This window comes from Leptonychotes weddellii, chromosome 8 (genome assembly GCF_054177405.1).
Source record: "Leptonychotes weddellii isolate Sample4059 chromosome 8, ASM5417740v2, whole genome shotgun sequence".
In the NCBI taxonomy this organism is placed as follows: Eukaryota; Metazoa; Chordata; class Mammalia; order Carnivora; family Phocidae; genus Leptonychotes; species Leptonychotes weddellii.
The window spans coordinates 89,816,668-89,840,968 of NC_138376.1; the positions used below are offsets into that span (position 1 = coordinate 89,816,668).

Sequence of the window (24,301 nt, forward strand, 5' to 3'; positions counted from 1 at the left end):
GGACCCTGAGATCATGACCTGAGCTGAAGGCAGACGCTTAACCGACTGAGCCACCCAGAAGCCCCTGTAATAGCTATTTCTTTGCTCCCAAATTCACTTAATTTTGATCGATTCTTCATTCCCCAAACTTCTGGCTTTTCAGTTTCCATGCTCAAGACTTGCTAAATCATATGTGTTCTTACTAAACCATTATGCTAAACTCCCAATAATTATCCAGCCTGACATTTTCCTTCCTATGTGTTCTACAGACTAGTATCAGAAGAATTTTCTAAATCATTGTTTTGCTTTCTTTGTTCCCTAACTTAAGGCCTCCTATTTTCTACTCAGTAAGTTCAGCTGCTATACTGACGTTCGAGACTCTATAGGAGTCCTATAGGAGTCCAGGCATTGTGTCTAGCTATATTTCCTCTTACTTTCTTTAAAAACACCCAATAGTCCAGCCATGAGGTACCACTTTCTATCTCGTTATGACCCTTAATGACCTCTTATTTCCTTGCGTTTGCTCAAACTGTTCCTTTTAATTGGAATACCCCCCTTCTTTTTCTGCCTGTCACAGTGTTTTTCGTCTTTCAAAACCCATCTCACTGGTGCTACTTCCTCCATGATGTCTCGTCCATTTCTTCAAACTAGATACAATCTTGTCCTCATCTGACCGCCCCCCACCCAGAGCATTTTCCCCCTTTTTGCTGGACTTAACTTTACAAGGATATAGTAATTTGTGTTTTCTTTTTGTCCTGTACAAATGTAAGCTCCATGAGAGCTGGGACATTATCTATCTTGCTGAACCCCATACCTGGCACATACTAGGTTCTCAGTAAATATTTTTAATGAATTATAAGTATTTTGTGAACAGAGATTTAACGTCATTTTTCTACTTCCTGCCATATATAATATGGTGCTTGGCATACAGTAAGAGATCAATAAACTGTTTAAAATAACTTGATGCCTTGGGATCTCCTGTGGATACACTACCATATTCATCTTTCTAAAACGTTCTTTTCCTATCACTTTCCTACCCAAAGGCCTTCCTCTAATCTACAACATGTATATCCCGAATCCTGGATACCTAAGTCCAAGTTCTCTAACTCTTCTGAAAAGTTAATCTGTTCATTGATGACACCATCACTGTCTATTGGTGGGCTGGTCTCTTTCTTGCTCCCTAAGTAAGTCATGGCCACCTTCGTGACTGGGATGTCACAACTCCTTCTATGCCTGTGCCCTTCCAAATTCTATTCATCTCCAAAGTTGCATCCAACTCAAGTTTTATCTCAGTTACGTTGTCTTGCCTGAGCATTTCAGGCCACTTTTTCTCCTCTTCAGTTTGGTTTAGTAGAAATAGCAGGGACTCTGGATCCAGTTAAACCAAAGTTTAAAAACCAACTTTACTGTAAGATTGTGGGCACATTACCCAATCCCTAAGGGACTCTCTTTCCTTATCTATACAGTAACAATGTAGTGGTCACAAAATGTGGCTATGGGTCTAAGGGAAACAGTATACCTCTGCATCTAGGCACTTGATACCTGCTAGTTTATCCCCCTTCTTTTTCCAGTCTTTCTTGAGAATGGACATTATTGCATTATTGGTCATCTTTTTTTTTTTTTTTTGAGAGCAAAAACTTTTTCCCAAATACTTTCAATAAGTTTTCAAACTTTAAAAATGTTGAAAGAATGGTACAACAAACACTCATATACTCTCCATTTAGATCCAACAATTGTTAAATGTTTTCCAGTATATGATTTATCTATGAATCCATCTTGGGTGTAGATGGATGTATGTATACATACCTACACTATATGTGTGTGTGTGCGTGCGTGTGCCCATGGGTGTGTATACAAGTGTATACACTAGTAGCTCCCCCTTATCTGTGGAGGATACACTCCAAAACCCCCAGCAGATTCTTGACACTGGGGATAGAACTGAACCCTATATATACTATGTGCTTTCCCATACATACAAACCTGTGATACAGTTTAATTATAAATTGGGCACAGTAAGAGATTAACAATAATAACTAATAATAAAATACAACAATTATAACAATAATCTGTAACAAAAGTTACATGAATGTGGTCTCTCAAAATACCAGTAGACTGACCTTCTTCTTGTGATGATGTAAGATGATAAAATGCCTACGTGATGTGATGAAGTGAGGTGAGTGACATAGACATTGTAATGTAGTGTGAGGCTACTACTAAGTAGTACTACTACTAAGTACTATTAAGTACTTTGTGACCCTATGTCAAAACGACGACCTGCTGTCAGATCATGGTTAACTGCCAGGAACTGAACCTGATAAAATATCACCATGGATAAACAGGGACTACTATACTTTCTTTTGCTGAATAATTGGAGAGGAACCTACAAACATAAGACACTATACACATAAATACTTTGGCAAGTATCTCCTAAGAATAGAAACATTCTCCCACAGAACCATGATATTATTCTTACGATTCCCTGACCCATATCCGGAATGCCCTAACTTTTAGTGGGCCTGGTATTTAAAGACCAAGAAATGGACAAGAGATGTGCTTATTTTTGCTGTCATTACTTCTAGGTCCTTTCAGTAAACAGAGCAAGAAAAGAAGTTCACTTTTTTTAAATCATGAGGTAAAATTGATATTTTCAGTAGCAGTGGGTTTGTTCTATATCTTGCTCTTTTGACTTCTCCTGGAAATATTTCTTTGCTATTACATAGAATTCTTCCTACTTACGGCTAAATGGTACTGTGTGGTTTGGGTGTTCCAGAGTTAATTCCAGTAGCCTCTAGTGATAGATATTTGGGTTGTCTAGTTCTTTGCTTTTACAAATAATACCACCTATATTCTTGGGTGCATATTCTACTCATGGAGATAGAAGTAGGGTTATGATTGCTGTGTTGAAGTGTAATGATTGTCAAATTCCCCTTCTTGGGACCTTTCACTTGCAATATATGAGTGCCTATTTCTTCAGAGTCAGTTGCCAACTTGTAGATTTTTGCCAATTCGATGGATGAGAAATTTTTTTGTCGTTTTAATTTACATTTTATGGTAGATTGTGTTTCCAAAGATGGCTGTAATAATGGTTCCCGCCCCACATGCTTTTTTTTTTTTTTTTTTTACAATGTTCCCTTGCCAATTTTCCCTAAGGAAGTAGAGTCTGTTTCCCCTTTCCTTGAAACTGGGCTGACCTTGTGAGTGACTGTGATGAATCACCAGTATGTGCCAGAAGTGATGGCCTGCAACTTGCAAGTCTGCACCTTAAAGATCTCGCTTCCTTTTCCTTGGTCTCGGAGTCCTGGGATATCACACAGTGAGGTCTATCTTACTGGAAAGGGCACGGGGAGGGGGAGGGAGGAGAATAGAGAATAACAACAAAGTAAGTCTTAATACCAATTAAAAATAAAAACTTGCAGCAAACAAGGAATAGAAGGTCTCTTTCCTAATTTGATAAACAGCCAACATCTTACTCAATGGTGATATATTGCAGTATTTCCATTAAGACTGGGGAAAAGATAAGGATGTGTACTCTAGCATTGTACTGGAAGCCCTAGCTGGTTTGATAAAGCAAGCAAAAGAAATGAAAAGAAGCACAAATATGGGAGAGAAAGAAGTAAAACTATCCTTAATCACAAGTGGCATAATTGTATATAAAGAAAACATGACAGCACCTACAAAACAACTAGTAAACTAATAAGTGAAATTAGCAGTATCACAGGATATCATAAAACCCCAATTATCTAGAAATAAACCTATTAGATGTGCAAACCTCTACACTTAAAAAAAAAAACACAGAACGTTGCAGACAGAAATTAATGAAAATCTACATAAATAGACAGATATGCCATGTACATAGATTGGAGGTCTCCCAAATTTTAAGATTTGAATTCTTCCCAAATTGATCTGTAGATTCAATGCAATTCCAATCACAATTCCAGGAAACTTTTTGTCAGAAATTGAAGAGCTGATTCTAAACTGTATATGAAAAAGCAAAAGGTCTAGAATGGCCAGAACAAACTTGAAAAAGAACAAAGTTGGGGGAATTACACTCTGTGATTTTAAACTTAATATGAAGTACATTTATCAGGACAGTGTGACATTGGTAAGAGCTGAAATAGATCAATGAAGCAGAACAATGAAATTGGACAACAATCCACCTACATATAGCCAATTATTCTGATCAAAGTGCCAGGATAATCCAATAGGGGAAGAATAGTCTTTTTAAAAAAACGTGCCTGGGGGCGCCTGGGTGGCTCAGTCATTAAGCATCTGCCTTCAGCTCAGGTCATGATCCCAGGGTCCCGGGATCGAGGTCCGCATCGGGCTCCCTGATCGGCAGGAAGCCTGCTTCTCCCTCTCCCACTCCCCCTGCTTGTGTTCCTGCTCTCGCTGTCTCTCTCTGTGTCAAATAAATAAGATCTTTAAAAAATAAAAATAAAAAAAATAAAAAAACATGCCTGGGGCAACTGGATATTCATATGTACAAAAATGGACCTCAGTCCTTATCTCACACAATATTAGTTCAAAATGGAAGTTCAAAAATTAATTCAAATGGAAATTGACCTAGATATAAAAGCTAAAAGCATAGAGTATCTACCAAAAAACTTGGAAAAATACCTTTTGTGACCTTAGATATAAAATATTTTTAGACAAGACAGAAAAGCACTAACCATAAAATTTAAAAATTTATAACTTGGATTTAACCAAAATAACCATAAAGTTAAAAATGTGTAACTTGGATTTAACCAAATTAAACATTTTGCTCATCAAAAGATATCATTAAGAAAAAGAACAGACTGGGGATAAAAATAATTTTAACACATAGGGCCTGTATCAGAATATACAAAGAGCTATAAAAATGGGAAAACGCTTTAAAGATACTTGACAGAAGAAAGCATACAAATGACCGATAATTACATAAAAAGGTGTCTGACATAGTTAGTCATAAGAGAAATGCAAAAATAAAACTACAATGAGACATCATTTCATATCCATTAGAATGCTAAAAAGACTGGCAACACCAAATGTTGGTGATAATATAAAGTAACCAAAAACACTTCTCATCATTACTGTTGGGATTATACTATCACTTTGCAGAACACTGGCGTAATTTATTGTAAATTAAATATACATTTACTCTTTGACTCAGCAAGTATGTGTATGTGTGTAAGAGAAAGGGAGCGGAGGGGGAGGGTTACAAGAATGTGTATAGCATCCTTATTTATAGTAGCCAAAAACTGGAAACAACCAAAGTGTCCATGAGTTCAATAGGAACATGGATAAACAAAATGTGGTATATCCATAAAGGGAAAATTACTCATTAATAAAGGAACAAATAATAAAGGAACTAATTACTAATACACCAACTAAACAGGTGCATGTCAAAACCGGTAAGTAAACAAACCTAATCACAAAAGGTTGCAAAATCTATGCCATTTACATGAAATTCAAGAACCAGCAAAACTAACTTCTGGTAATAAAACTGAGAACAAGGGCGCCTGGGTGGCTCAGTCATTAAGCGTTTATTTATTTGACAGAGAGAGATACAGCGAGAGAGGGAACACAAGCAGGGGGAGTGGGAGAGGGAGAAGCAGGCTTCCCACGGAGCAGGAAGCCCGATGCGGGGCTCGATCCCAGGACCCTGGGACCATGACCTGAGCCGAAGGCAGACGCTTAACGACTGAGCCACCCAGGCGCCCCAATAAATAAAATCTTAAAAAAAAAAATTGCTACTTTTAGAGGTGAGAGGGAACTCACTGGAAAGGGGCATGAGAGCACATTCTGTGGTGACAGAAATGATTTATGTCTTGTTTTGGGTAGTGTTTACATATGTGGATGAAATTGTCAAAACTCAGGATCTATGTATTTTATGTTAATTACACCTTAAATTATATTACATAAAGTATACTTTAAGAACATTGGTTTAATAAAGTCGACCCATAGGATTTACCTATTGCTTTTCTTAGAAATTTATTCTCACTTTGTTCTGATCTTTTATTTTGAAGATAAAGCACAACTCATTGTCCTAAATTCTGCATTGACCTCTGACCAAAGTTATGACAAATCTGACCTTAATTTATATATCCACTACCCAAGAAACAATAATGGCATGAGACAAATGGTATATAAAGTAATTATTTTTGCATCTGTGCAGAGATAATTAAATAAGGGTAAGAAGCTTTTGTCAAACATTCAGAGCTACATGCACATCATGGTCGGACACAAAGGCAGCTGAAATGCTCCGATTGCACCACTCTTACACGTTGGTGTGTCTTCTCTGGTGACTCCCAAAGGAGTCCTTGTATAATCTCCTTCCCTTGAATCTGAGCCAACCCAGTGACCTACATTAACCAAAAGTAAGGCAGAAACCCCGGTAGCTGTTGCTTTCCTACTTTCGGGAGTCCTGAGCTGCCATGTAGGAAGTCTGGCTACCCTGCTGGAGAAACCACGTTGAGAGACGATATGGAGACACCGTTTGGAGAGGAAAGGTCTTGAGATTACATGGAGAAGGATTGGGGAGCCTAGCCAACCAAAAGAACAAGGCACTAAACATGACCCCAAGAGAGTCACAAGCCCTCACCATTAATGCCTTCCAGGAGGAGGTGTGAGACATGCAAGTCAGGAAACCACCTGGACACTGTAGCTCCAGGACACAGGATATGGAGCAGAGACAAGTCATCTCTGCTCATCCCTGTCTGAACTCCTGCCCCACAGAATGGTGAGAAATAATGAAACATTTCCTGTTTTCCACCAATAAATTTCGGGGTGCTTCATTATGCGGCAGTAAACAACTGCAACACACCTCATGGGATAAGCTCCAGAGGGAAAGTTGGGGCCAGGAGGAGAAGGAGGCAGGAGACAATTTGAGAATGAACAAATAGTGAAAGATCAGAGGAAATTGAGGCAGTTGGATGATCCTGAGGAAGCAGGAGGATGCCTTGTGTTTCAGACAATCCACTGCACCGATGTGATAGGCCTTTAGCCCCCCACACTAAAGAGGTAAACTGTCATTGGGTCAAAGTATGGGCCGAGGACAGAACAGCCTTAAAAGCCAGGTATGTCTACCAGTTTGACCATGAAACCTAAGCCACAGTGACTTCTTTAAAAATTATTTTTAGTCTGAACCTCTATATCAAGATTCTCCATATGGTTTTCAGCTGAGCTACAAAATGCAGATTGCCTTAAGCAATCGCAAATGATTTCCTAGATGAAGAAGGTGTTTCTTTAAAAAATGATACATTGGGGCGCCTGGGTGGCTCAGTTGGTTAAGCGACTGCCTTCGGCTCAGGTCATGATCCTGGAGTCCCGGGATCGAGTCCCGCGTCGGGCTCCCTGCTCGGCGGGGAGTCTGCTTCTCCCTCTGACCCTCCTCCCTCTCATGCTCTCTGTCTCTCATTGTCTCTCTCGCAAATAAATAAAATCTTAAAAAAAATAAAAATTAAAAAATAAATAAATAAAAAATGATACATTAAGATAGCACACTACTATTACTTCTAAATAATCGTTATATCTGTAGCGAGTTAAACCACAGATTCATTTTTGAAGTTCTGCAGATGGCTTCAGTCTACACGTGCTAGGCCAGTGGCACTGTTTCCGTGTGGTGCAGTTTTGAGAGCACTTAAGAAGTAGATAAAGGCCACAGAAAGTCTTGCAGTGACTGAATTGTCCAGACCTGATCGCACCTGAGGAGTCAGAAGGCCTTACAGAACTGACTTACTAAACTGACCGGTTAAAGTGAGCACTGGGAATAAGAGAACTGTTGACTGCCCTCCTCACTGCCCCCCCCCCATTTTATCTTTTCCCAGTGTCTCCATATCCTTGGAGAATAGGAATTCTAATGGTACCTGCCTCATAAGATTGCTATGAGGATTAAATAAGATAATATGTTTATAATACTTCAGACAACAACTGGTGTGAAGTATGGATTATTCGATAATAAATTTAATCTATCATATTGTTTTGTTAATCAACAAATTACCTTACCACCTTTATCTTATACAGATTAAGTATCAAGTAGAATTCTAATTATCCTGAGGGATAATAAGGATGCTAAAACACTTGGTAGCTTGTCACAAAGAGCTGTGTAGATGTGTCAATTACCTTATTCATTCTGGTATGTCTTGAAAAGCTAATCAACATTAATAATTTTAAGGCTGTGCTTTCACTATCTCTGAGTGAGAAATCCTACTGGATGAATGAAGCCTGAACTCCTAAGAAAATACTGAGATATGAAGACAGATACGAAAAAACTAAGACCGTTGTATCTGTTAGAAACCTCCAAACTGGAAATAACAGAACTGACGCCAGTTCTCTCGAGTAAAAAGGGAATTTATCGGAGGAGTTCACGTCATTAGGGGGATTCTGGAAGACGCAACTTGGAATATGGGCGAACACCAATGCGGTGATGCAGGGCAGAAACAGGAAGCTTTGGGCAGAGATAGCTGCCCCTGCTGCCCCGAATCGTGCCTCAGTGTCCCGGTGTATGTGTCAGTCACTAAAGGGTCAGAGTCCTGGGTGGGAGTGTTTGATTAACTAAGCCCGGGTAACCTGACCGCATCCTGGCTCCTGGGAAAAGAGAAGAATCGTGCCATTTTGTTTACTATAATGGGAGGGAGGACCCTGTGTTCCATCGAGACCAATGGTGGGTTATCCCAAACGGGAGCGGAAGTTTGGAAGGTGCACAGCCATAGAAATGCTGACTATGCACTACACCTTTGAACTGCTAGACATAGCAACATGAGACAGGTGTCACTTTTTGTTCAAAGAGTAATTTTCTCCAGCTTCTTGTAGGTTCAATGGCCTTTGAGGGCAAGCCATGCGTACCTCACGAGAAAGCCAAATTCACATTCCCCTCGGCCTTAAATGAACTCTGCCTTTGAAGCAATTTGTCTTAAAAACTTTAAGTCTATGTTAGCACAATAGTTTGAATCAATTCAGATATGGTATAGATAAATAGTTACAGGTTATATAAATTTTTTTTCTTTTTTTTTTATTCTTATGTTAATCCCCAGGTTATATAAATTTTTAATGTTAATTACACAGTAAGACAAATGGGTTGTTTGTAAATTTATTTGACACACCCACATCGGTTGACACACCTCACTGACTAAGTGAGGCTATTTCCTCCCACTATGATCATTGTAGTGATTACTTAAGTAACTGTCCCACGTTTTCCATCTGTACTAGTTTTCTGTGGCTGTTACAATAAATTACAGATTTGGTGGCTTAAAGCAACAGAAGTTTATTCTTTTGTAGTCAATAAAAATACCGAACACATTTGATTTTTTTAACTGCTAATCAAAGAAAACCACAACATCATATAGAACATTTTAATATAAAAAATATATAAACTTGTATAAGTAAAATAAAATACATACCATACACAGAAAATACCAAACCTTGGCTCTTTTAATATAAAATATATTTACTATATAGGTATTCCTTTATAAAAAAATAATACACATTATTGAAAACTTAGGAAGCATGAAACAAAGAGGATTACCAATATTTCATTTTTTCAGATATATTTTACTTTCAAATATATGAAGGAATTAATTAAAAGACCATCCTCACCAAATCCCCAAAGTGTCTTCCTTTCTGACTTCCTATCCTGAATCAGTTTATAGATTACTAATTTGTCAAAATTGTTTTACCTACTACTCTTTGTTAGATCAATTGAATTACAACAAAAACTAGATTGAGCAACTTTACAGAAGCATACTGTGTGCAGAAAATTAGTTGCAGTAAGCAAACTATGTTTTGCCCACAGGGAAGCAGTTTTGATATCCAAAGCACTTACTTCCTTTTAAAGATAGCTTGTATTTTTCTCTTTTTCCATACTAAAAACATCCAAATTTAAGTGTTACAATCAAAAATAATTTTCTCACATTGACTGGATTCAGATCACAAGATGGGGACTTATCATTGGGAACCATTTCAAATATCTAAGAATTTTATATAGACATATAGTGAGTCATTATATTAAATGATAACGTAATGGTCATTGTTAGTTTTTCTAGTATTTATTTCCTAGAGACCTGCTCCCAGAGAGGGAATTGGAACATGAAAAATTCCACAGACACTGGCTATGCCTTGTACTTGAGGCAATCGTTCCCAGTCAACCCCAAATCTTGGACCCCTGTGTCCTGGTTATATCAGGAGAGAGACAGGTAAATCTTGCTATTAGCTTACCACATAGGACTTGGCCCCCGCCCTTGAATACAAAAGAGGAGAAATACTTCAATCCATACCCTCATATACACACCTGGAGTGTATTCTATAGTTTCTGTAGTTTCTCACCCTCCCTCCTCGCCTCTTTTTCCAAATGGCTAACCAATTGTTACATTTTTAACAGGTCCATTTTTTGTCCAGTGATTTAAGATACTATCTTTATGGGGATGAACAATGGAAACTCCTATCTTACCATCTTGCTGATGTCACTCCAAACTATTTTAAAACAAGACAAGACAAGGGCCATTTTTTTGATGCAGTAATCTTGTTGCTATCCATGGCTTATTGTTGGAAATCCCATTTCTCAAAAAGAGTTGCCACATCAGCAAATTTTGACAAATTAGTTATTAAGTATATTGGCTCTGATGAAGGCAGATTTATTTCCTGATGGTCTTTATCAGACTGAAACCAGCAAATCTTGAGTGTGTTAGTCTTTGTGCAGTGAATATTAATGTTTCCTTTATTTTCCCAGTGTTACAGTATCAAATAGCTCTTGACAAAATCAGTCAATTAAAACAGAATTCTGAGGTCACCTTAATGTCCATTCATTTCATTAGGGGTATAGTCATATCCATTGTGTTTATTTTCTTCTTTTGTTTCCACGGCAAGACAGATGATTTAAGGGAAATTTACTTGGAGAAATCACATTTCTATTATGTATGCTACATGAAATAGAAGGAATGAATTCTTCCATTAGAGTATTGGAATTAGTTTTATATTTATTATATATATATATATATATATTTCATTGGAGAGAAAAGATTCTTTCAGTGTCTCCCGAGAACATTCAGGTATGGGGCTTCTGGAAAGAATTTGTTGTACCTCTGAGCAACTAGTTAATATTTCTCCTATCAACACTGTACATCTTCATGCAATAGATCCTGTTTCTTCCTATGCATTAGCTACTAGGATGCTCAGCATCAAAATGGGTGTTCCACTTTTATTGAGTATTATTACTAATTCTGCCTTCATATTAAAATTTTTGGCTTTATTTTTCACACAGCCCAATTTTCTCATTTGCTTATTTTAGTTTTTGAAAAGTTTAACCTGCCACATATAGGCTGTGCTAAAAAAGTGGGTCTAACTCTGCCTACATTAAATCAAAGAGCATTGGAGATGGGGTGAGGGTGTTACCCAGGCTTCAGGAACTTGAGGAACCATTCCCAAGTGCGGGGATAGCCCAAGTCTCGCTGGCTCTTGCCCTTGACTTCTCTCCACTGGGCTCTGACACCTGTGCACAGGCTTTGTGCCCTCTCCCTCCCGCTCTCCTCTCCTGTGCACCTGAGCACAAGCTTCTCTAAGCACCAGTTCTCCACCCCCCCCCCATTCAAAGCAACTCGTGCAAATAGATATCACAGGCTTGCAAATGCACTACTTCATTAAAATTCCTGAAATCCTTTAGCTCATCCCAGATCCACACTACAAGTTTATCCAACCTGGGAAACCAAGAAATGTACACAGAGCACGGGAGAATGACCCGACTTGCTCTGTTTTCTTCCCCTCTGGTGTGTGTCTCTTCAGCCCCCCAGCTGTTTCCCATTCCAGGTAGTCCAGACCCCCACTGCTCTCTGTCTTCTACCATTACCAGGTCACAGTGTCTCTGCCAGGATGCACCCACGCTGGTGATGACCTCTCACAGAGTCTTCCCCTCTGTGATTTTTTTTTTTTTTTAACCTCTGACTTACCTACTATTGGATATCGTTGGAAATAGCTCAATTAATTTCTGGACACTTGGATGAATATGTGCTTCTTGAGAAAATAGTGTGTGCTGATAATTCACTGGGACAAGTACGAGGGTCCTATATCCTTTATGGATTCAAAGAAAAGAGCATTAATAAAGGAAATTATTCCCCTTTTTAAATTTGAGTCCTTCCAAGTTATATTTCTTCGCATTCATGAATTATTCCCTCTAGCTATTTGATTCAAGTTAGTTCAATTAAATATTGAACTATATGTAAGGCAGAGTTATAAGCTATAAAATAAATAAGACACTACTCCTACTAATGTGAGATTTTAGAGTAATACTTTTTTTTTTTCTCTCTGCAGAGAAGATTCCCTTGGGGAGGACTTCAAAACACTGATGTCAGCAGTCTGTTTGCAGGAACTCTGTCAATAAACAACTCCTTTGCAGGAACAAATGGTTTGGTGTGGCGTCTAGGACATTTTTTAAAGACTTCATGAAATTAATTAATTTATTTTAGAGACAGAGGGAAAGAGAGGGTAAGTGGGGGAAGGAGGGGCAGGGAGGGAGAGGGACAAGCAGACTCTGAGCGGAGACTCACAGGGACCCTGAGATCATAACTTGAGCCAAAACCAAGAGTCAGATGCCATCTGAGCCCCCCGGGCGCCCCAAGGACATTTTGGTAAGGTGATCCACAGGTGCAGCCAGAGCTGAGGACCACTAAGGCAGGCTCGTGGGCTCTGCTCAAAATAGCTGTGCTACAAAGCAGAATATAATTGAACACTTACAAGATAGATACCATGGCTAAGATGAGGTCCCCATTCCTCAGGGCTTCCTCATAAGCACCTGGCCCTCTCCCCCACTGTGTTCTGGGTTGGTTGCCCCACGAATCTTGTTTCATAAATCCCTACAGTTACTGCAGACATAACATTTATCAGTAGCCTTTTTTTTTTTTTTCATTCGTCTATAACCAGTGTTTTTGCTGCTGGACTATGTTCCCTCAGGTCAGGGACCAAGGTTTGCAGTCAGATTAAAGCGATTTCACATCTCAGCAGCTCATGATACAGGCAGGTGACTTAACTTCTATGCATCCTACTTATTTATCTGTAAAATGTCAATAATAACAGAGCCTGAGAGGGCTGACATGAAGATGTAATAAAATATTGCCTGTGAAGCATTTCGTTCAGTGCCTGTAACATAATGAGCGAGCCAGGAACGTGAGCTACTGTTATTACTAGTACCTCTCGCGCCCCAGGATCTGGCATACTGATTCGTACCTGGTAAGGACTTAATAAATAAAAATACCACGACTTCCCAGGCCAGATTTATTGAACTCCGATGAGCGTGTAAGCACTTCTTTAACAAAAGGCAGACTGCCCTTAGTCCAAACTGTGCCTCTGTGCTGGTTTAGCTCTGTTTTGTTTTCTGGGACCAATCTGCCCTGGTCGGTGCCTCGGGAGGCTGACTGCTCCTATCACGTGGGCTCCCTTGCCAACCGACTTGGCTTCTGCCGCTGGGAGACCCGAGAAGGAGAGTGAATGGGCAGAGGGAGAGATGGGACATGTATTCCTGCTCCCTGCCTGCTGGGGGCTGCACCTCTGGGCCGGGGCTGCCGCAGTCCACACCGTTGGGAGGGAGGCTGGGCTCCCGCGGTCACAGGATTCGGTGAGCACCGTTTCCTTCTGTGCTCTCCGGTCTAGGAATGGTGATGGCTTCCTGCTCTTGCCACTCTCCAGGTGCACTGTCCCTCACTGGTCTCCTTAGCCTTGTCCACGCGCGGGAAGGGTGGGGAGGTAGTCTCTTGATTCAAGTCTTTCGAACTGAGTTAGACTCAGTTTCCTATTAGGTGCCTGCCTAACACCTGCGTTTCCCTCAGTGACACTTTACTGCCCTCTGCTGGAAACTTGTGGTAAGCAAAATACATTCATTAGGTCTCCACAGAAAAGAACCCCAAAGCCTCTTCACTTAGTTATTCGGGGTGTCACCTGTGAGCACTTCTTTATTCTGTTTTTCTCTTCAGCCTCTTTCAAGTCCCCTCATCGAGTAGTCTGCCCTCCCTTGGGGAACTCCACTCTTCCCCACCAAGTAAATCATCAATGTTTGGGGGGGGGGACATACTTATATGACAAATTGTTCATTGTTTATCTGAAGTTTAAAATGCAGTTGTCATCCTGTATTTTTATATGCTTTATCTCGCCACTACTCCTCGAACCATTAGCTGTATTAGCAGCACAAACATTGTAGAACAATGGGGTCAAAAACATGAGAGCGATGTGGTTGATTCAGGGTCACATTTCTACAGGGCAGGTCTGATTTGGCCTAAAACCCATATTCCTTCCCATGCTTGTTTGTCACTTGAGGAAACTTCTTTTTGTCGGTGCTGGTATGTTTGTTTCAAGTGCAGCTATACCCTTCTCGGGATGCGAAAAGAACAAATATTACCATTTGTAGTTGTTTTTCTTTAAATTATTAATTAATTAATTTAAGAGAGAGAGAGTGAGAGAGAGTGCATGTGGGCAAGTTGAGGGAGAGGGAGAAGCGGACTCCCCACTGAGCAGGGAGCCCGATGTGATGCAGGGCTCGATCCCAGGACCCTGGGATCATAACCTGAGCTGACAGCAGATCCTTAGCCGACTGAGCCACCCAGGCACCCACCATTCACAGTTGGAATGTAATTTTATTTTTTTCTATAATATCCAGATTATGAGCAATAATAGAAAGTAAAGAGGTGGGGCACCTGGGTGGCTCAGTTGGTTGGGTGTCCAACTCTCGGTTTCAGCTCAGGTCATGATCTCATGCTTCAGGCTCCGTGCCCAGTGAGGAGTCTGCTTGAAGATTCTCTCCCTCTGCCCCTCCCCTTTCTCTCTCAAATAAATAAATGGATCTTTAAAAAATAAAAAAGAAAGTAAAGGGGAAATTTTTGTTATGATTTGCATAACTTTCAGTCTCAACTTTACTGTCAATATTATTTATTGATGATTAATAATAAATGATTATTTAAGCACATAATTTTTAATTAATTTGACATATTGCTTATACCCTGGTGTAAATTTTCATCTATCATCATTTACCTCAAAGACCTTATTAAAGCACTACTAGTTATTCAGTTTTTGACCAGAGCAAAAAAATTATAAAAATACTCCAAATACCCTTACTCAAAGTCTTTGTCTATGGTGTATCTGTCTCTTTGTTATGTTTCCATTTACTCTTCATTCACTGACAAATATTTTTAATACATATAATGAAAGTGACATTTGATAGGCACAGTGTGCAAACAGGCTAAGACCCCCTCACTGGCTCTCAACTTCACACTTTGACAAGGGCACCACAAATGCATGGTGGCTTATATTAGTTACTTCTGCATAACAAATTAATCCAAGTCTTAGTGGTTTGAAACAACGGCATTCATATCTCACAGTTTCTGTAAAAGTGATTCAAATATTTAGTATTACCTTTTTTTCCCCTTCTGCCCTGAACCTCATAACTATCCCTCCCTTGCTGCTGCCATCCCGGTTGGAGCCACCTGTTTCTGCTGGATTCCCACCAGAGCCTCCCAACAGCTCCCCCCATGGCCACTCCTGCCCCTCAAACACATCTCTACCCAGCAGGAGAGTGATCTTAAAACCAAGCCAGATCACACCACTCCCTCCTCAGCACCCACCTGAAGTTTCGTGCATGTATAGCTCACGAGTTTGGGTCCCGTGCTGCAGAGTCTCAGAGATTGCAGTCCACACTGGCCAGGGCTCTAGTCACACCTCAGGGCTTGAGTGGGGAAGGAGCCTCTCTCAGCCCCCTCATGTGCTTGTTGGCCTGATTCAGTTCCTCAAGGGCTGTTGGGCTGAGGGCCTTAGTTCCTCACTGGCTGTTGGCTGGAGGTCGCTCTCAGTTTCTTTGCACATAGGCCTGTCCATACTGCAGCTCAGAACATGGCAGCCAGTTTCTATCAGAGCAAGCAAGCAAGAGGGCCAGGGAGTGCCAGCAATAAGCTGCAATCTTTTGTAACTTAATCATAAAATTTACACCCTAATACTTTTGCTATATTCTATTTGTTAAAAGGAAGGCTTTAAGTCCAGCCCTTAGGAAAAATTAATTTTAGGAGCAAAAACTGAAGTCACCCTTACTATAATTTCTGGCTTTGTTTTCTAGAAAGTCTGACATCACTGAAATGATTACCTTGACAGAAGAGGATAGCGGCGAATGCTTTTTAAGTGAAGGGGGGAGTGGGGCAGGAGAGATTTCCCAAGGAAAGAAGTTGGCAGCCAAGGAACCTGGTGAGCACAGCTGCCCCCCGGTTGAGTGGGGTGAGGGATCGGACGTGGTTTTAGCTAGATTTAAAGACAGTGAGTGGATATTTCTTACACACCCATGTAAATTTGTGGACTGAGAGTCATAGTTAGTTCTGATGTTTGTTAGTGTTTCTTCACTGTGAGAGCAGACACATGATGGAGAGAGAGGGCTGACACCAATGCTTTAAACAAACCACATGGTTAGTTTATGGATTTAAATCTTGGTGTGTCTAATTTAAATTGGTTGTTCATAGAATTCTGTAAAACCTACTAAATCATGTTAGGTAGAATTAGTTCCAGAACAATTATTGATGCTTGCACCAGACTTAATATTCCTTTTCATAATTATTTTCCAATACATGAAACGCTGAAAAAAAAAAGACCAGAACAAATGAGTTTCTGCTAATTTCACTTTCTATTTTTAGTTATCAGATTATAGTATTTATTGGACTTGGGAGATAAAAATGTTCCAAACATTTTTGAGTTTGAGATAAAATCTTAGTAAAATGAACAAAAATAATGATACATTCCATGCCTCATTCTTAATTCTATTGCTTCTTCCATTTGGGGGAGAAAAAAAAAAAAAAGAAGAGGCATTGGCAAAAGCATACACTTTGGTGAAAAATCAAGAATTCATATAATGACTGCTAGCATTGTATCACTGGAGTTTCATTGTAAAAATGTCCCCCTACCCCGCAAAACAGAAAACTGTTTCAAACAAATGTATAGTAAAAAAAAAAAAAAAAAAAGGATCGTATTGGTCTCTTTTGGACAAGAAAGCTACAAGAATAAATGATATACTGTGCTTCAGTATAATTCCCTAGTTAATTGCAATACCATGTAAAAATTATGGTAATAAGCATTGTTGCTCAAGAAAAAAAAGAAGAAAAAAATTCTTCTACCTGGAACTTCAACAGTCAGATCACAGGACTCCTTTCTCAAGACCCACCCAAAGCTTCTCGTCCAGCTTTGAACAAAGCACAGATGGTTCAGATCTCCCCAGCCAGCCTCTCCAACATTAACCCCTCTCTCCTCTCACTCTCCTGCATCCTTTGTTCTGGTCCTCACACTTACTAACTTCTAGAGCCTAATTCAGACGAGTCAAGCACACTGAAAAACAAACACAGGAATAAACAAAAAGCAAATCTGCTGGAGGTAGTCAAAGTATGCACTGATTATTTTCAATAGACAAGTTTCCCATTAGCTTTTGCCTGGATCCATTCAGGCTCTGTCTCGTGTTATAGCCTCTGGTTCATTCTGTCAAATGACTGAATATAATTGAGGACTTAGTGTGGGAAACAGATTAACACAGCCTTCTCTGCCAGTACTCTCCAAGGTGAGTGAAAATGACCTGTTTGGCTGTTCAGCTAATCCTTTGAGGAGAATTAAAAGGTTCATAATGTATCTGTGTGATGAAGTTTAGCAGTAATATCTGTGGGCCAGATATTTCATGGTATTTAGAGAGTAGGCAGTAGATTGTGAGCTTGGGGCAAATTTATTTGTTATTGAATTCTCTCTCTTTCAGCTCATCAATCCTCATGAGCAGACATGTAGTTTTCAAAAATAGCCTGTCAACAACTTTGGAATCCCCCAGTTGGGGAGGTCCTTAGATAGGAGATACATTTTCTTGATTAAACAATACACTGTCACACTGGGCAGACTTGAAAGGGATGGGAAAAAATGGAGTTATTAATCATTCTCAATGCTCTTTGGAAAATGCAATTTCTATTTCAGCAAAGCAAATCATCTCTCTTTGGTTAAATAACAGAAGTGGCCTGCAAACTCTCCTTGCCTTTGGGTCATGCCTGAGAACTCAGGTCTGTGAAGATTCCATAGGGCCCACTTCCTTCTCCCAGTTGTCTGTGATGTGGGCAGAGTTGAGGCCAAGCTTGGGTCACTTTTCCTGGACACTTTATGTTATGACTTCCTAGGGCTCTCCCAGAGCACATCCTGCCTCCTGGGCTTCAAGTTCACAAAAGAAAATATAAGACAATGTGTAAACCACAGAAATATATATTAATGAGATGATGAAAACAAACACAAGATGGTATGTTAAAAGCTTTCATCGTTTCTTCCAGAGATTCAAAGAAATGCCTATCAGGCACCTACAGGGTGCTTAGCACTTGGTTAGGATGAACAAGCCATTTATTGGTCATTCAGTAATGACATATATACAACAACGAATAATATGAGTCAAATATAGCATGATAGAAGACAAAATCAGAGATTGCAGGAACCAAGAGGATGGCAATTAAGAGAACTGGGATAACCAGCAAAACCTGTAAGAGTCTTCAATGATGAGAATGATTTGCCTAACAGCCAAAGTCTTCATTGTTTTCCTTATGGAGCCAACATGATCGCTTCCCTGACTGTTTGTTGTCAGCCGACCTTCCATGCCCTCGGAAACGTGATCATTTCGGCCACGGCAGGCTCCTTCTACAGATGCCTAAGTCCTCCTGAGTTCTTCTACTTACCTGGAGACTCCAGAAATTCGCAGTGTATGGTCAGGCTTATGAATCATCCAGTCTCATTTTTGCCTTCAAATCTGGACTCAGGTTTCTTTGGAGGCAACACGATCATTTCTTACCAACACCCTGCTTAGAATCTGGAAAGGACTGACTGCCACAGGACTCATCAGTGTGCTGTGTCCAAGCATCTCAGGATGGGGGCAGAAGGGCATTCTCCCAATCCCCAGCACTCCTAGTAAACCACTACTCCTGCGTGCGCCTGCAAAAGCCTTTCTCTGAGGGCTCGGCTCTTTCCACTCTCCTTCACAGTTGTCATAGCCAATTGCTCTTTCACACTCAGTCATGGCTGTGGCTCACTGCTCCTCTCTTTCCCTCTTTTTCTCTCTTTTCTCTCTCTCTTCTTTCTTCCTTCCTTCCTTTCTTTCTTTCGTTTTTTTTTCCTTCCTTTTCTTTCTCTGCTTTCTTTTCTTTCTTTCTTCAAAAAGCTTTATTGTTTCCATTGGGTTCAAGGCTTGGGAGAGGGTTTCCAGGTGGTTAAAGAGCTGCCTGGTGGCTGCAGGGAAGGCTCACCCACAGGCCTTGGCACCAGGGGGATGCCAGAGGGGCCCCTCAAAGGCTGCTGGGCTTCAGAGGTTCCCAGACATGCTCAGGTGAGCTTTTGGAAGAGAGATACTAGTCCAAGCCAGCCTGGGGGCCAGCCAGCCTGTGGAGGTTAGTCAGGTGGTCGCTCATCTCCTTAATGAGTTTCACCTCCTCATCCAGGAAGTGGTTCTCCAGGAAGTCACAGAGCTGGAGGTCTGTCTGTGCAGGCAGAACCCAGGGCATGCAGATCCAAAAGGGCCCAGTTCAGGTTCTCCTCCAGAACCAGTAGGGTTTCCATGGCGTCTAGGGTCTTACCCACTCATCTTGGGACAGCTTCTGCACATCCTGGAAGGGGGCATGGCTGCCATGCTGGTTTTGCATCTTCAAGAGAAGCTCAGTACCCTCAAGCTTCTCAGCCAACTGGCGGAAGAAGTGGCCCACATCCTCCAGAGCCACATCCTTGCAGTGGAAGTAGAAGCGCAGAGAGAGGTAGGTGTAGGAGGCCTGCAGATGCATGCTAACCAGGCAGCTGACCGCAGCCTCCACCTGGGTGGAATAATACTAACAAATCTGGGAGCTCGTGGTTGATGGATAATTAGGAGCTAAGCTCAGAGTTGGGTGTTGGCTGGTCTCGGAGGCAGAGGGTGGCAGACACGATGGCTCTGAAGGTTGCGACTGGAAAAAGGTTGGAGGGTGGTCAGAGGCTGGAAGAAGGGGCATCCCTGGGTCTGTTCCATCCACACACTGTTGAAACAAGAGACAGATCCGTGGGACTTCTGGGCGCTGTCCCCCTCTTCAACTCAAGCCCCATCATTATTGAAGGAGCATAGGCTTTGCAGTCAAAGAGAGTTGGGTTTGAAACACAGCTCGACCTACTACCAATTGTGTGACCAGAGGCAAGTGGCCTAACTTCTCTGACCCCTAGTTTGTCACATGTAAAGCACAGTAACAGTGCTTACATGGAGAAGGCTGTGAGACTGTGTATGTAGATTGCACACCACAATGGGAAACTCACAGAAAGGGATAAATAAATGTTGCTTAGGAGGACCGCTATGATGTGGACAGCATACCCAACACCCTCTCTTCGCAGTTCCTCCATCTCTGCAGCTCTATCCAGCTCCATGGCATGCAGTCACTTTCAGCTTTGGACTACCTCATAGCATTCAGAATGGCTCCTCTAGCAAAATCCTAAAGATCTACTTTTTTTCCATTACCTTTTCCTATTATTCTAGCCCTCTTTTTTTTTTATATACTCATGTTGTAACTGATCCCTAATTTTTCTTGATCCTCCGTTCCTCCTTGTTTTCCTTCATCTTTTTTCCTGTGTCTCAAAGCATAGATGTCATTAATAACTAATGTTCTTTGACAACGTTCTTGCTTCCTCGTCTTTCCAGCAAAACTCCACTGCTAAATCAACCCAGGTGATTGCCTCTCCTGTTTTTATACCCAGGCTCTAGAGAGCTATTAGAAAAACAAGATTAAACTTTGGTGAGGATCTGTAAGTGTACATTCTCCAGCTTAGCTCTTGTGAGTTTCCTCTGCGCCCTTCACTTTTTGACCTAGGACATTCTTTTTGAGTTTCCCACACATCACCTCTCTGGAAGCTCCCAGCTGACACTCTAGCCATCTACATCATAAGAGGAACTACCCTAACTTTCTGCTACATCGCCTCTCTCAATCCTTTCCCAGTTCCTCCCCTTATAATTACAAAGATCCACATGGTAGAAGGTTCTGTACCTCATTTTTCCTATTTCCTTAATGATGTCATTCTATTGTTCATCTCTGCTCTCTTCTGTTGCATTACCCTTCCTCTACCTACTTACTTTCTCTCTCAAAATATAAATGTGTTCAGGGTCTTCTCACCTTCATATGCTCCCCTTACCCAGACACTACTGACTCTCAGTTTGAAACATAAATCTCCAACCTCTCCTTCTTCCTCCTCACTCCACCCACACTTCCCCTTCATCTTTGGTCCTCTAGTAAACACATGAACATTTTGTAGGGTTCCATCCTCAAGCCTTTTCTATTGTCATTCTGGATCCTCTCATATGGAGGTGATAGTCACAACATTTAGCACCTGGCATGGGTGGGCACTGACAAATCGGAACAGATTCTGTCCATAAGCATCTGACAGAGCCATGCCAGAACATAGCAGCCGAGTGTTAGCCCTGACTCCGTGGCATCCACAGTCACCTGTGTCCCAAAGCTGTACTACCAGTGGACCCTCTTTCATAAATCAAAGTGGGCACATTCCCTGGGACGTAGCACAGACACCATAAATTCAACATTTGCTAAACTGAGCTCTTCTTTTCCTCTTTTCTCCAAGTGTTTCTTCTCCTGCACTGCTTGTGCTTCTAGGGGTACAGAGAGGGGAACCGTATCCTACTCTATCTTGAGTAAAACTGTTTCACCCCTGTGATCTTGGCATTTTCTACCTTGCCTGCAGTGAGAAGGCTATAAATCTTAAACTGAACTTCCTTGCTAACCTGCTACAATGACTTTGTACTGCTTTTAGGATAAAATTCACACTCCTTAGGGCATACAGGGCTCTTCAGGATGTGGCTTCTGCCTACCTCTTTAACCTGACTGACGACTTAGCCTTCTCTCGCCATCCTTAACCCTTCGTGCCCTCTACTCCATGCTAGATGGAACCCCAAATATCAGCCCCCAAAGGTTGTGCTAGTTTTTGCCTTGTGCCTTTCCACAGCATCTCTTGGCTACCTGGGTCATCATTATCACCACTAACTTGCCCTGACCTGTTTCCACAAAAAACAAAACAAACAAAAAACCCCTAGTCAGAGATGTTATTTCTTTTAGGAAGACTTCTTGAGCTCCCCACTGTCCAGCTGGGGTTAAATACACTCCCTCTGCTCTCATTATGCCTCATGGTTATCTCTTCCATTTCACTTCTCAGAAACTATTGCATCTCTCTATTTACCTGTCTATCTCTTCCTTGCAGTGTGAAGTCTTTAAAGGCAGGCAGATCCGTGGTTGGTGCACAGTAGGAGCTCGAGAGTTTATGGACTGAAGGGCTGATTGCACCAAGCAGGAAGATCATAAATGATGAACACTAACACATCGCGTCTGTTCATTGTTGGTATATAGGTTTGTTTATCATTTGAAAAGGCTTGAAATTAGTGAAGCAGATAATACTGCCTGGTCTTTGTTCACAGTGTTTGGAGAAACTATCAAGACACACGGAGTGTCCCTCAGGAGTTTCTGAGAATCTAAAACTGATGAGAGGGCTCTGTGAGCACCTACTGCCTCCCTGTGGGCGCTGTGAGTGCCTAATGAATCTTGACTGACTAACTCTACCTCTCTGGGTGCTTTGCCAAAACAAACCCATAATGCTTTAGGTTAGTTTCGTTTGCCACCATCCTCCTTCCTAGATTTTTCTTTCATAGAGTAGAAATGGACATGTCAAATGGACATATGTAACATTCTCAAATCACCTTGTTCTATATTTTGGGTGCTCTCTCAAATCCTGCCTCTATTTTAACCATTTCAGTAAAACTACATAATTTATCTTTTTTCTCCATTGCCCTGTAATTTTATTACATCAAAGTGTGTTCCAGACACAAATTGTGATTTAGCTTGTGTGGTTCTGGATCATATATAGCCTGCAGCCATTTGATTTAAAATTTGAGAGAGAAATGTTGCACTTACTAGGGGCTAAGTGACTGTGTCTGGGGTGGGATGGTAAACATGTGGGGAAAATGCAAATCTGTGAGCGGTGAAGGAAGAGGTCACCTTTAGTCATTGGAGCAAACTAGTTGGGAGCAGATTAACTGCACAGTAGTAAAGGACTCTTTCTTTAGAATCAACTTTTAAATTATTGTCCAAATTGTGGTTAAAACATTCCCTCACTTGCCCTTCCCATTTACATCCCTTACTGCCCCCCAAGGGAGATTAGCAAAAAGTGGACAAAATTAATTTCTCAAATTCTTAAGAAGAGAGAAGTTCAAGCCTATTATAATAGAGCATTTTATCCTTCTTGTGCTAATGCTGTTGATGACAATTTGAATTTTGCTTATGATTGAAATGCAAAGTAACTCCTTCCATCATGTGATCCTTGCTGGGGCTTCCTCATCTTATTGTCTATCTCAGACCATTCTCAGTGTCTTTCTTTCCAAGGCTAACCACCGCTGGGCCTTGTGCTGTGCTGTGAATGTCCAGATGGAGAGGCTGGTGTTTATTAATTCCAAATTAGCATTAAGGAATGTAAGGGAATTAGCATTTATTGATCACACATGATGTGCTGGAACAGTGCTGGGTGTTTACAGATGCTATCTCATTTAATTCTCACCATATTTCTAGTGATGAAGAGATTATTTTCATCCTGTTAGATAAGTACATTGGGGTTCAGAGAGCTTAAGCAATTTGATTTGTCCAACAGAGCACAGAATGTAGGGGAGCCTGGACTTGAATCCAATTATGGTTGATTCTGAAAGCTCATTAACATTCTATTATACAGGCTACATCCTGCTATGACTAGGAAGTATCACAGATTTAGCATTTAATTTCTCTGTTTTGAAGTTTTTCTCTTAAAAATTTCATTGTGGTTCCTAATGAATTCTCTATGTCTCTTATAAAGTGCTTCAGAGGATACTGTGCGCACACATACACATATGTGGGTATGCGTTAGAATTTAGAGATAGTTTTGTTTATACATTAGGGTATTTAGCCAATAGCATTTATACTGAGAATTCTTTATGTTTCTATACTTTACAATTTGAGAGTTTTATAAAATGGTCTATAACTTACAAAATCAAGATGTGGATCAACAAATGGCTTGTCTGCACAAACTTTGGAGTAGTTGGCACAGTCCAAATTCATTTGCTCTTCTTCATCTGTCCTCATCGCCTTCTGACCTCATTTTCATTTACTTGCTTTGTGTTCCCTTGTGACTTGGTTTCAGTTGATATCAATTCCAAGCAGCCTATTCCACCCCTTTCTCCCCTTCTCTTTTCTGGGCTGGTTTCTGTCCTTTTCTATGAAACCTTTCTCTGTCTACTCTCATCTTTGATTTCTACTTAGAACCACCCAGTTGAAACAGGGAGAGAAAGGGTAAGTGA

General features: G+C 40.8%; 1 protein-coding gene and 1 pseudogene across 2 annotated transcripts in view; one reads left to right on the forward strand and one right to left on the reverse strand.

The window, feature by feature from the left end:
- Positions 1-13,207, forward strand: part of NUS1 (NUS1 dehydrodolichyl diphosphate synthase subunit) — a 45,713-nt gene extending 32,506 nt beyond the window's left edge. For both annotated transcript variants that reach the window (XR_014147918.1, XM_081828871.1), the window contains one exon: positions 12,256-13,207. The gene's annotated coding sequence lies outside the window, so the exon portion shown is untranslated. The remainder of the gene's footprint in view (positions 1-12,255) is intronic.
- Positions 13,208-19,315: 6,108 nt separating this feature from the next.
- Positions 19,316-24,086, reverse strand: LOC145723197 (ferritin light chain pseudogene; annotated as a pseudogene).
- Between the last annotated feature and the right edge of the window lie 215 nt (positions 24,087-24,301).